The 11,104-nt window shown below is 44.3% G+C and overlaps 1 protein-coding gene across 5 annotated transcripts in view; it reads right to left on the reverse strand.

Annotated features, from left to right (window-relative positions):
• Positions 1–9,527, reverse strand: part of LOC120950802 (alpha-protein kinase 1-like) — a 39,521-nt gene extending 29,994 nt beyond the window's left edge. Inside the window, exons 1-2 of one of the 5 annotated variants that reach the window (XM_040369155.2) lie at positions 9,410–9,527; positions 4,416–4,988 (exon numbers count right to left, since the gene is read on the reverse strand). The gene's annotated coding sequence lies outside the window, so the exon portion shown is untranslated. Of the gene's footprint in view, positions 1–4,415; positions 4,989–9,088 lie in introns of all 5 variants that reach the window. The other 4 variants (XM_040369145.2, XM_040369131.2, XM_040369138.2 and 1 more) reach the window with 4 other exon arrangements.
• Positions 9,528–11,104: the final 1,577 nt, after the last annotated feature.

Here is an 11,104-nt window from a genome sequence, read left to right on the forward strand (position 1 = left end):
AATTCCTACGTTCACCAAGAGCTCTTCAGACTGTCAGGTCTTTCGAGCTTTGTTTATATCAATATCTTACAACTCTCGGAAGAATAGATCTACATAGTAATTAAAATTAGAGCTAAATATTGGATCTAGCACCATTTCAGACTATCATCATTCGGAAATCAAAACCCAACATTGTATTATTTCAAGATATCCTACAGATCCTATAGATTTCCTGATTGAACTGTTTAGTCCAGGAGATGTGAATTACATCACTCGTTAGCCGATTCCGTTCATTTCAATTCCTACGTTCAACAAGAGCTCTTCAGACTGTCAGGTCTTTCGAGCTTTGTTTCTATGAATATCTTGCAACTCTCGGAAGAATAGATCTACATAGTAATTAAAACTAGAGCTAGACATTGGATCTAGCACCACTTCAGACTATCATCATTCGGAAATCAAAACCCAACATTGTTTCATTTCAAGATATCCTACAGATCCTGTAGATTTCCCGATTGAACTGTTAGGCCAGGACATGTAAATTACATCACCCGTCAGCCGACTTCGTTCATTTCAATTCATACAATGCCTACGTTCGTCAAGAGCTCTTGAGGTTGTTCGGTTTTACGGACTTTGCTTTTATGGACATCTTACAACTCCCGGAAGAATTGTCCTACACAGTAATTGCAGCTAGAGCTAGTCGTTAGGCATAGGTATACAACTACTTCAGGATTGACGCTTCCATCTTGCAACAGTTAGAATCCATCATTACTTCAATTTGAGAAAAATCATAGAAATTTCTGAAGATTTCCCGTATCTAACTATTTAGTCCAGGACACGTGAATTACAACACCCGTCAGCCGACTCCGTTCATTTCAATTCATACAATTCCTACGACCGACAAGAGCTCTTCAGGCTCGAATCCAGCAAAAGTCTAAGGACTCCAAGTGTCCGTTTGCAAGCCAAAGGAATTCGCGGTATTGGCTGCAGATCCTTAGACTTTGTCTTCAACAACCGATCATAGTCATAAGCTCGCCATAATGGGTTTGGGATCTCACTTCTGTTTCCCAAAAAAAAAGACTTGCTCAACTTGGTTTTTGACAACGATCGGATACGACTTTAAGTCGATCAATCGCCGTACAAGACCTATTCTCAGATTTTGATAAATGGTTTCTACCGGTCAGGGAGCTCCACCAAACTTCTAGCTCATTAAGAGCCTTCTGCTCTTTTCTTTTGCTACCACGGCTTCCACTCTCGAAACGGATTACAATATTTCAGCTTGCTCCAATCTTTTCCCTCAGGAATCCGTCCGACGGCGCATGCCTCCTTCCCCCTATACGACAGATTAGCGGCGCGGCGCGATCGTTACGATTCCACCATCCCCACTCGAAAAAAGGGTGACACGGGGCGTGATCTCCAGACATGCATCTACGGCGTTAGGAGTTAGGAGCGGGGAGGAGGATTTCTTCAACCAGACTGGGACGGCCGTCTACACGCAGCGCACGCAGTGACGCCGGGGAGGTTTGGCGCGGATGAACCTAATGCGCTTTCATACATCCCCCGGCAGACTCTTCTACTCTCTCTCTCTCTCGTCGCGCCAAGCTCTCCTCTTCCTCTCTCTATCTCTTACCGTCATTACAAAAAAAAAAAACGAAACCAACGGCACGCAGTTCACGTGCGTGTGTCTGTGTGTTTAGTGGCCTCTAAAAGCGGCTATTAAACTCAGCGGTTAACCGATGATGATGATGCACTTGTGCAGTTGAGTCCTCCCTACCGCCTTCTCCCCCTACGTGACTCCATTCCCACGCCGGAGCGGCGGGCGAGCGTGACTGTATGCCAGCCGCCCCGCCCTACCAACAACTTCCGAATGTGTGGTGGTGGAGTGCGCGACATCAAACGACTCCCTAATGAGCTCACGTGCGAGAAGCGAAAACGCGCCGCTCGCGGGAGGAGCGATTGCGATCGGAAGAAACTCTACAATGCCGCAGAAGCAACGGACGGACGAGGAACAACAACAAAAAAATAAACCCGATGGATTCTGAGATGCTTCGCTGCCCTCTCGCCAAGGTTGCGTCGCTGTGCGGTGAGCTCAGAACCTGTGCGAGAGACCTCTTTGATGTCCTCTCGGAGATATATTCTAGCGCGCAGACATCACATCCCAGGTTAGTTGGCGGGTGAAAAACCCCCTCTGATGACTAATTTACGTGAACTCAGGCTGAGTCTGGGCATGTCCAAATACTGTTGAGGTGCCTACGGCTGGTTTCGCCAAACTTTGGTAATTACTTCTTGGTAATGAAACAACAGTTTGCGTTTCTTGTTTTTTTCTTGCTACCGTCACACTTTCGCTACCAAACCCTAACCCTAGTCGTGCCAGTATTCTTAGACCGCACTTTCCGTCACGCGTCAGCCACACCCCGGGGCGGAGACGCGCTCTCCTCCCGCGATCGCGGAAAGTGTTTCGCAGAAAACTCGTAAACCGCTGATGCCACAATCTCCCTCTCTCTCTCCCTCTCTCTCGCTCTTGCTGTCTGTCTCTCGCTAATCCTGAAACCTTCCCTTTTGCGCTCTTCTGATGCTTTCTGCACACAAACAACAAGAGGGCGACCGCATCCGCGCGATCGAACCGAAATTGTGTTGTGCGAGCGGATTAGAGGGTAAAGGCGAACCCGGCCCGGCGCAGAAAGCAGAAACAATTATTCTTCCCATCGCCGGCAGCCGCCGTCCTGTGCCTGAGAGGCTGGGGAGGGGCGCGTTGGGCATAAACATCGATCAAAAAAACGGCACACACACACACACACACAGAGCCCCATCGTGCCGGCAGAAGTAAACACAACATAACAAACGCGCTCGGCTCATCAATTGCGCACGTTTCGGTCGCGCCGTGGTTTTACGCACATTCGACTGCTGCTGCTGCTGCTGCTGCTGGGACACAGTCGCGCAGGGTTGAAGCAATGGAGCAAAACAACCCCGCATACACACACACACGTGGGTGCATCGTCGGGTGCAATTTATAGGAAAAGGCAGCAAAACCCCGACGTGGAAAACCTAGAGCACGAATGCATCAAAACAGCAACCAGATGCTGCCACACCGGCACAGCACCAACCCAGATGCATGTAGGAGAAGAGGGGGTACAAGCTAGAGGTGCGATCTTTCGCTATAAATATATGAGTTCACACCTCTCGCCCGTGCACACCCGTGTGTGTTGGTGTCGAACCCCCGTCCTCATGGTGGCGAATTTTTGACACGCGCGTAAATGCGCTGACACCGAAGCACACCTTGAAGCAATCCCTTCATGAGTAAATATGAGCCAGAGGCGTGTGGGTGCTTGTGACATGACTTTGCTCCAATTCTTGGACAATCGTTGGCAATAGTTTTCTCCTATAAAGATAAAGGTCATAGGTTGGGAGGTACAGTACACGAGCTCCGAAGGATTTTGGGAAGTGCACTACAATAGATGTACTATTCTCCAGATCTCTCTGCCACTCACTGGATCTTCTGGGTGATACATCTTTAGATTGGAATTGACATCTATTATGATTGATGAAGACATAAGACTGCCTACTAGACATTTCTGAGCCAAATCCAAAGGACTGCAGAGTACAGATCCTAGTCAGAAAGAAGATTTACTTTAGGCTTTAGAGTTCGACAGATATTGAGAATTTTGAAGATCATCTGACATGTCTGTATGTCAGGATCTCTACTCACACACACACACACACGATTTGACTCAAGATTGATCCATCAGTCTATTAGCGACAAGGAAAAAAACCTCCTGCCCAAAAATTGGAGACATTAGAATGCAACAAATAAGTCAGCGCGTCATAGGGCATTGACTCAATCTTCAAATCTAGTAATGATATTCACATCAGCGAGGGTCAGATCTTGATGAGACGTCGCTAAGTCTAAGTCTAGGTATGGAGATGCATCAAGGATTGCACCAAGAAGCTAAACCCAGTTGGAGACATCGGGATGCGAAGTTTAGTTATAGTTACCAGCTTCAGAGTTATGTAAACTCTGTATATATATATAATTACGTCACAATAAACGCTGAGGATATGACGCCACTCACAACGGATAACTTGGAACGCTTTCAATGCATCTGAGATCTCACCAATTCTAACCTGAAAAAAAACTTAATCTGCTGCATTTAAAAGATAAGCAGCAGAAAATACTTTGGAGCTTCAGGAATTAGCATTCCAGCACCTTGGTGGAGCATCAGGACCTTCTCTATACCAGAACTAAATTTGGGATGAAGCCTCAACTTGCTTTTGCCACTGCAGTAACGGAGCAACGGCAAGGTGGTCGCGCATCGATTACAGATACAAAAGGATTGCTGGAGAAGATGCTCTTTCCCAACATGCTAAGCCGATCGAAGGTTCCCAAGACGTTAGAGAGAGAGAGAAAACAACTAGGAATGTCAAGGAAGAGTCAAACTTACCAAATACGGTTTGTCGCCGGCACTGCTCACGTCCAACAAATGGTACAGGAGAGCAGCGGGGTCACGAATTTGACACGCAGGCTAGCAGCTGCCGCCAACTCTCCGCTCGTTGCGCTACCGCGTGTTTGCGTGCGAGTGTGTGTGTGTGCATGTAATGGCAACTTATTGATTGATGCTAATTGCTAGATGCACTGCCGAATCGAGCGACACGCTGCCTCGGCGTTGATCGATGCTCGTCGCCTCCATCCTCCCGGGATGGGAGTTGGGAAGCTGCCGGGGGGAGGCAGCGCACAGGTTGAAGATGATGGTGATGACGTTTGTTTACTATCTCGCACACCGTTGTCGCCGTGATATGTGTAATGTGGAAGCCACGACAGAAGCTGAGCGACACTTGTTACGAATCTTTTCCCCCCCCTTTGTTTCTTTCTTTCTTGCTTTTCTTTCTTCTTCCTTTCTTCTAGCTTCACTTGTTCACTGCTGGATTGTTCACTGCACGCACTCACACACACACACACGCACATCCACTTTCCTCGTTATTGCACACGTACTTTCTACCCTTGCCAGCTTAGAATCCTAAATCCCAAATAAGCCAAAAATGCGTGAAAAGAGAACATTATCAAATTATGAAACATTGCGATCGGGCAATATGGAACCACACACACACACACAAACATACAGTTGCTAATCTCTTGTTATTGCCAGCACACCTTCGTGTGCACACACACACACACACAAACAGAGTGATACAGCATCTCTGCCGTGCAAGGCTCTGTGCTCGCTCCGGGGCTCGGAATTAAGTGAAGCCCGTTCGCGTTCGCAAAAAAAACTAATTCAAACAACACACATTCGGAAGATACACCGACACCCTACGCACACACACACACACAGGGCTGTGGCGGACTGTATTCTTGCGTCTACTAGTACTACTAATACTGCCACTCCTACCGGTTGGTTGCTGCCGGCCGCCTTTGTCGGCCGTTCTCGCACCGTCCGAAAGGTGATTCTCGACTTATCGACCCGCGGCAGACAACACAAAGGGAAAGCTAATTCATGTGTGTGTGTGTGTGTCCGTTGCCGAAAAAATGCTGCGCTGACGGCTTAGCCCGACACGGGGGAGGCTGGGTGGACGACAGGCGGCAGCGATTTGTTTGCCTTTTTGGCAGCGTTCTCTACTAGCGCCACACAACGTGCAAAGCCTGTGTCTACGCGGGGGTTGCTGCTGCACACACGCTCCACACACCGCGCGAGCACAAATTAAACTATATGTGCACACACACACACACACGTACAACAGTTAGCACAAAAGGGTGGGGAGAGGCGGGGCATGCAAAAGGAATGGCCCGACTGGGAGTCCAAAGATCGTCTGGATCTGTCGGCGCGGCGGCGGCAGCAGTGCCGTTGATCGCACGACAGCACACCGGTGAGAGCGAGAGAAAAGGTGCGCGAGAGTGGCGGACTGCGAATCTGTCCCGCTCGCACGGTTCTCGCTTCCAGAGGAATGTTTGGTGGTGGTGAACGCCGCGGCGAGAGAAGTGTGCGAGAGCGAGAGGGCTGCGTCAGTGCGGCGCGCACACAGTTTTACTCCCGGGCACGATTGGTCGGGGCGGCGTGTTGATATTGGATTTACTTTTGCCAAGGGATGCTGGGGCCAAAATGCGACCGCAGCCACACGCCGGCGAACGCGCTGACTATTTTGTGGTAGAATGACTTACCCGGCGCTCTAGCAGCAATCGAACAAGACATCGAACATGAAAAATGTATGGGATTTGACATGTTCGATTTGTTGTTTATCAAATCGAACATGTCAAATCCCATATATTTTTCATGTTCGATGTCTTGTTCGATTGCTGCTAGAGCGCTGCCTTACACTGCAAAACGGCACACACCCGGAGCATCAAACGAGATGGGAGAACGCAAAAAGGAAAATTAAAATGGTTTACTAAATCATAACCGAGAACTTTTTTGTTTGTAAAGATTTTAATACATCGAAAAAAAAAAAGTTAAAATGTACCGTATAAACTATAACCGGATGCGTGTAGAAACTCCTTTTTAGGTCCAAAATGATTAAAATCGCATTAAAGGGGTCGTTACACACGTTTCGTTTTGATGACACTTTAGACAACAAATTTGATTAAACACAAAGACAGTCTGATTCATGGATATCCACACAATATGATGATAACTAGGAAAATCAAATAATATTGCCAATGAATTAGCACAAGGAAAAGGAAAGAGGTTTGAAACAAAGGAAACAGATTTGATTTTACTGGTTCTTCAAACTGGTGTCTCAAATTCAAAGGAAAAGAAACCATTTAAGCATAATGTCAACGACTAAACTTGCACAGAAATGCATGTATCAAATTGGCAAACTGTACAAATTTGATTATTGTTGGGTTTGAATGTTGTAAAAGTAAAATTAAAGCATTTATCCCAAAAATGTTCAACAATTTATTTTTACTTAATTGATAAACCAAGATGTAAAATTGTACGAAAGTTCTATGAAGTATATGAAGGTTAGAGAGCCACTAAAACGCAAATCCGCATGCGACCTTGCCGATCGCCGTTTGTAGGATGCATGTTAGAAAACAATCCATTGGTCATACGAAAGAGCACTCAAAGGTTTAGCTGATAATTGTAATAAGATTCTACCGTTCACAGTAATGCATGAAGACGTATTTCGACCTAATTACAAGCTACAAAATAGAACATTCAATACTTTCCGTTCTGTGGGTAGAACTGATTTTTTTTTCATTTGCAAAAGATGATCGTTTTGACTTTTTTGTTTTGAAATTGATCAATTCAAAATATTATTTTAACCTTAATTAGAATGTTTGTAAGGGAGCCTGTATAGACTTGTTTAAAATGATTTTGGATTTTTTTAAGATAGCTGAGAATAAAAAACACAAACATTAAAACTACTAATTTAGCTGAAATGCGACAGACTACACCATTACAACATTGGGGTCCATTCCGTTTTAAGTTGGTAGGCTGAAATTGCAGCCTGTCAGCTCTTTCGATTGTATAGCAGTTTTCAAGCAGCTATCTAAGTGGGTATAATATACAGGTGGGCTTATCCCATGGTGTATGTATTTAGAAGGCAGATTTTTATTTTGCTTCTGCTTCTGAATGAAGATATTAAGAGTGCTTTGTGTATTCGCCAAGACTCCAGAAAGCTTATTTGAGCAATAGTTTTCACCCGTTCTGTCAAAAAGTGATGTTCAAATTTGGTTATAAAAAACATGCTATGAGACCACCTGGACTACATACACTTTGATTCTAGATTCCATCACAAGATATATTTAATGCACCTTGGGATACATGTAAACACCACCATGTTTTGTCATTCTTCGAGCATGTACTCGAATCTAGATTATTGTAGCCTCAAAGATAGAATTAGACTGAAAATTGCAGGCTAGTTTTTTGAGTGGTATTGTATGGAGTGTTTACATGATTTCAGCCTCCAACTGTCAAACTCCTTACAACAAAACTGACTAGAATCGTGAAGGGCCCCATTGTCGGAGAACGATTTTTCTCGTAATTTTTAAATACGTCAAAAATGGAATTCTTCTTTTTATCTTCTAACGAATAATTTTCTAAGTGAGAAAAATATTTAAGCCCCTTAAGCTAGAGATTCATTCCCAAATAATGGGAATAATGAGAATCCCAAATCGATTTGCATACAGACATTAGCAGGCAAAATGTCGGAAAAAAAAACAAAAAAAAACTATACCATGTCCATTGTGCCCCATCTTCCCATTCCCCTTTAATCACACCAAGCTTGCCCCACCACCACCACCACCACCAGAGTGTGCGAGAGAACCTGAATGAGAAAAGAATGTTTTTTTTTGCCGGGGCGGCGAGCAAATTAAAAAAATAAAATAAAAATCGAGCCAGATTCTCGGACTCAATGCGCGCGCGCCCGTTTGCGTGTATTGTGTGTTATCTTTTGTCTTATCGCTTTCTTACTTACTCACTCGTTTACGCGAAATTCTAGCTGTTCCAAGAGGGAAAAAATACGTTCACCTTTCCCCCCCCCCTGCTCCCCATCCGCTCCGCCATTTCCGCCGCGCACGATTCTGCTCTTTCTACCCCGCCTGAATCATGAACGCACAAAAATGAAGCTTCAAGCTTTTGTGGTGCAAAAAAAAACTGTTGTGCCGGGATGCCGGTTGGCTCCTTCATGCGCCTGCTTGGCCGGATTGAGTCAAGCGCGCCTGACACGGAACACACTTTGCTTTAGTTGGCGAAAGCGACTGACAAGTGACGGAAGAGAAAAAGCATAGCAGAAGGTAAACAGGTCCAACTATCCCGCCTGGCATGCTTACTTTTCTAGTTTTTAGCTCTTTTACTGTCATTTTGGGGAAAAGATAAGCTCATTTTTTGTTTTGCCAACTAAGCAAAACAACGAATAGAACCCAAAGCAGGAAAAGGTTGAACGTGATTCTAATGGTGTGAAGTGTTGTTGTTGCGTGTTGACAACCCGGTAGTGAAAGAACACGGCAAACCACGTGTGTCGGCAACAACTGAACATACATGGAGAAAGAGAGAGAGAGAGAGACATACATTCAAGAACTCTATCAACACACACACACACAAACACACGCACAAACACAACGCTCGTCTTGATCAGGAAATTCGATCACAAAAATATCTCCGCCCGGCCTGTGTCTCACCTTCGGCTGCGCTATCGATTTTCCGTCCGCCCATCCTCTACTTAGAACAAACAATCCCACACACTCACACAAACCAACACAGACAAACACACATAAACGCACCTGCACCTGTGTTCACGTGTTTTGGCAAAGTAACGGTCGTTCGTCTGCCATCAGCTAATAGTGCACACCAACACCTTTGCTTTCGCCGAAATACACACAAACGGGCGCACGCGCTCGGTAGAACTGTGCGCAAACTGTCACGCTTGTGTGTGTGTGTTTTTTTTTTTTTTGCAGGAATTTGCCGAAACGCGCGCGCACACACGACTTTCGCTTGCTTACGTTCCCGGGCACACATACACGCGCACGCACCATGCACGTCCGGCAACGGCGAGCCCTCACTGTAGATTGAGCCCGATCGTGCCGCTGTCGAAGCGCAAGAACGCGTGCCCGAGAGCGAGAGCGTTCTGCCGTGCGCACTGGTCGTATAGTGGTGGGCAAAGCCGGTGAGCGTGCGCGTGAATGAACACGGTTGTCGCTCTGCGAACTACTGCGACTCGTTCATTCTTCCTTACACTATGGGAACATCTGTGAAGGGGTTTTATCTGTTACTTCGATAATCAGTTCTTAGGTTCTTTTGATACAATTAGTTCAATACAACGAATCGATACCATTTTGTATGCTCAATATGTTGTTGATTTAATAGAGACAATAAAAAGAGCTACACAGCAAATTTTCTCTTCCTTCTTTAGTAAAGTATTTTTTTTACTGAAACGGTTCAGTAATAGTATGTTTAACTGATTTACAGCGTTCATTTTTAATGATGATCAGTAAAACAATTTATTGAATGCATTCTAATAATACACAGTTTTATTGAAAATCATCAACATCCATTAACAATGAACTGTGGCATAGGATATGAGTAAAACAAATGACTCAAAATGCAGCAATTAATGCTGTCATAATCGACCTGTCAGTAAGAGCAGCAGAACTAACCATAATGATATGCAAACTTCCTCGTGATATACAGTTAAGAGGTGAATTTGGTAGGTGCTTACAAGCACCCCAATAAAATGGCAGAAGAAATTTTGCCTTGTGGGATTAATTTGAAGAAATTGACTATTGACAGAAATATTTGCAAAAATTCACTCTGCTTGCTGGAATTTCGTGGTGTCTTTGAGCGCTTACTGAACCATCAAAACTTGTAGCTGCCAAATGAAGTTTAAAAACTGCAGGAACAATATAAAACATGGACGAACATTAACAGTGACACCGGTTATCTCAGCGCATCAATAAAAACCTCAATTTGAAAGAAATCACTTTTTACTTTCACGTTTTACTGAACCATCAGTAATAACAGAATGCTTTTACTATGATTTTAGTAAACGAGCTATTGCTTATTGAATTTACAGCTATAAAAAATCTGTTAAATTTTACTAAACTGCAGTAAAAATAGTTCTGTGTTCTGAGCCTTTTATTTCTTATAGTATTGCTTAGAAATTTTTATTCTATCTCTGTTCTGTCTTCCGTCTACACGGACGATTTCAGACAAACTTTATATCCATACGAATCATGTGCTCAAATATCATTTCAGAACAATCGAGAATTCACAATTTTGTTATTTATATCTTCTTTTGAGCACTCGTTGTGAAATTTAGGTGAAAGTTCGTGTTTAGAATTTGCCATTTCATGCAAAAGTTCTCATAATATTTCCATAAAACACGAATCTAACAGGGATAATTTTTCCAATATGTTAACACTTGCAGACCTTTCGGTCAAACTTTACATTATTTTATACCGAAACCGTAACTTATTCTATTTGGTGTAATGATCGCAAAGGAACCGCATCGTCCATTTAATGTGAGAATTTATAATTAATTCTATACGAATTAGTTGCATACCAGCGGAATGAACCGAATGTGACCGTAAGCACATCTCTATTGGGGATGAGCGGGCTCGTTCTCATGAGAGGGTGAAAGAGAGATAGAGAAAGGTACACAGCTTCCCGTCCTGTCAATTCCCTTTGCGTAGGTCACA

The sequence above is a fragment of the Anopheles coluzzii genome, chromosome X (genome assembly GCF_943734685.1).
Source record: "Anopheles coluzzii chromosome X, AcolN3, whole genome shotgun sequence".
Lineage (NCBI taxonomy): Eukaryota > Metazoa > Arthropoda > Insecta > Diptera > Culicidae > Anopheles > Anopheles coluzzii.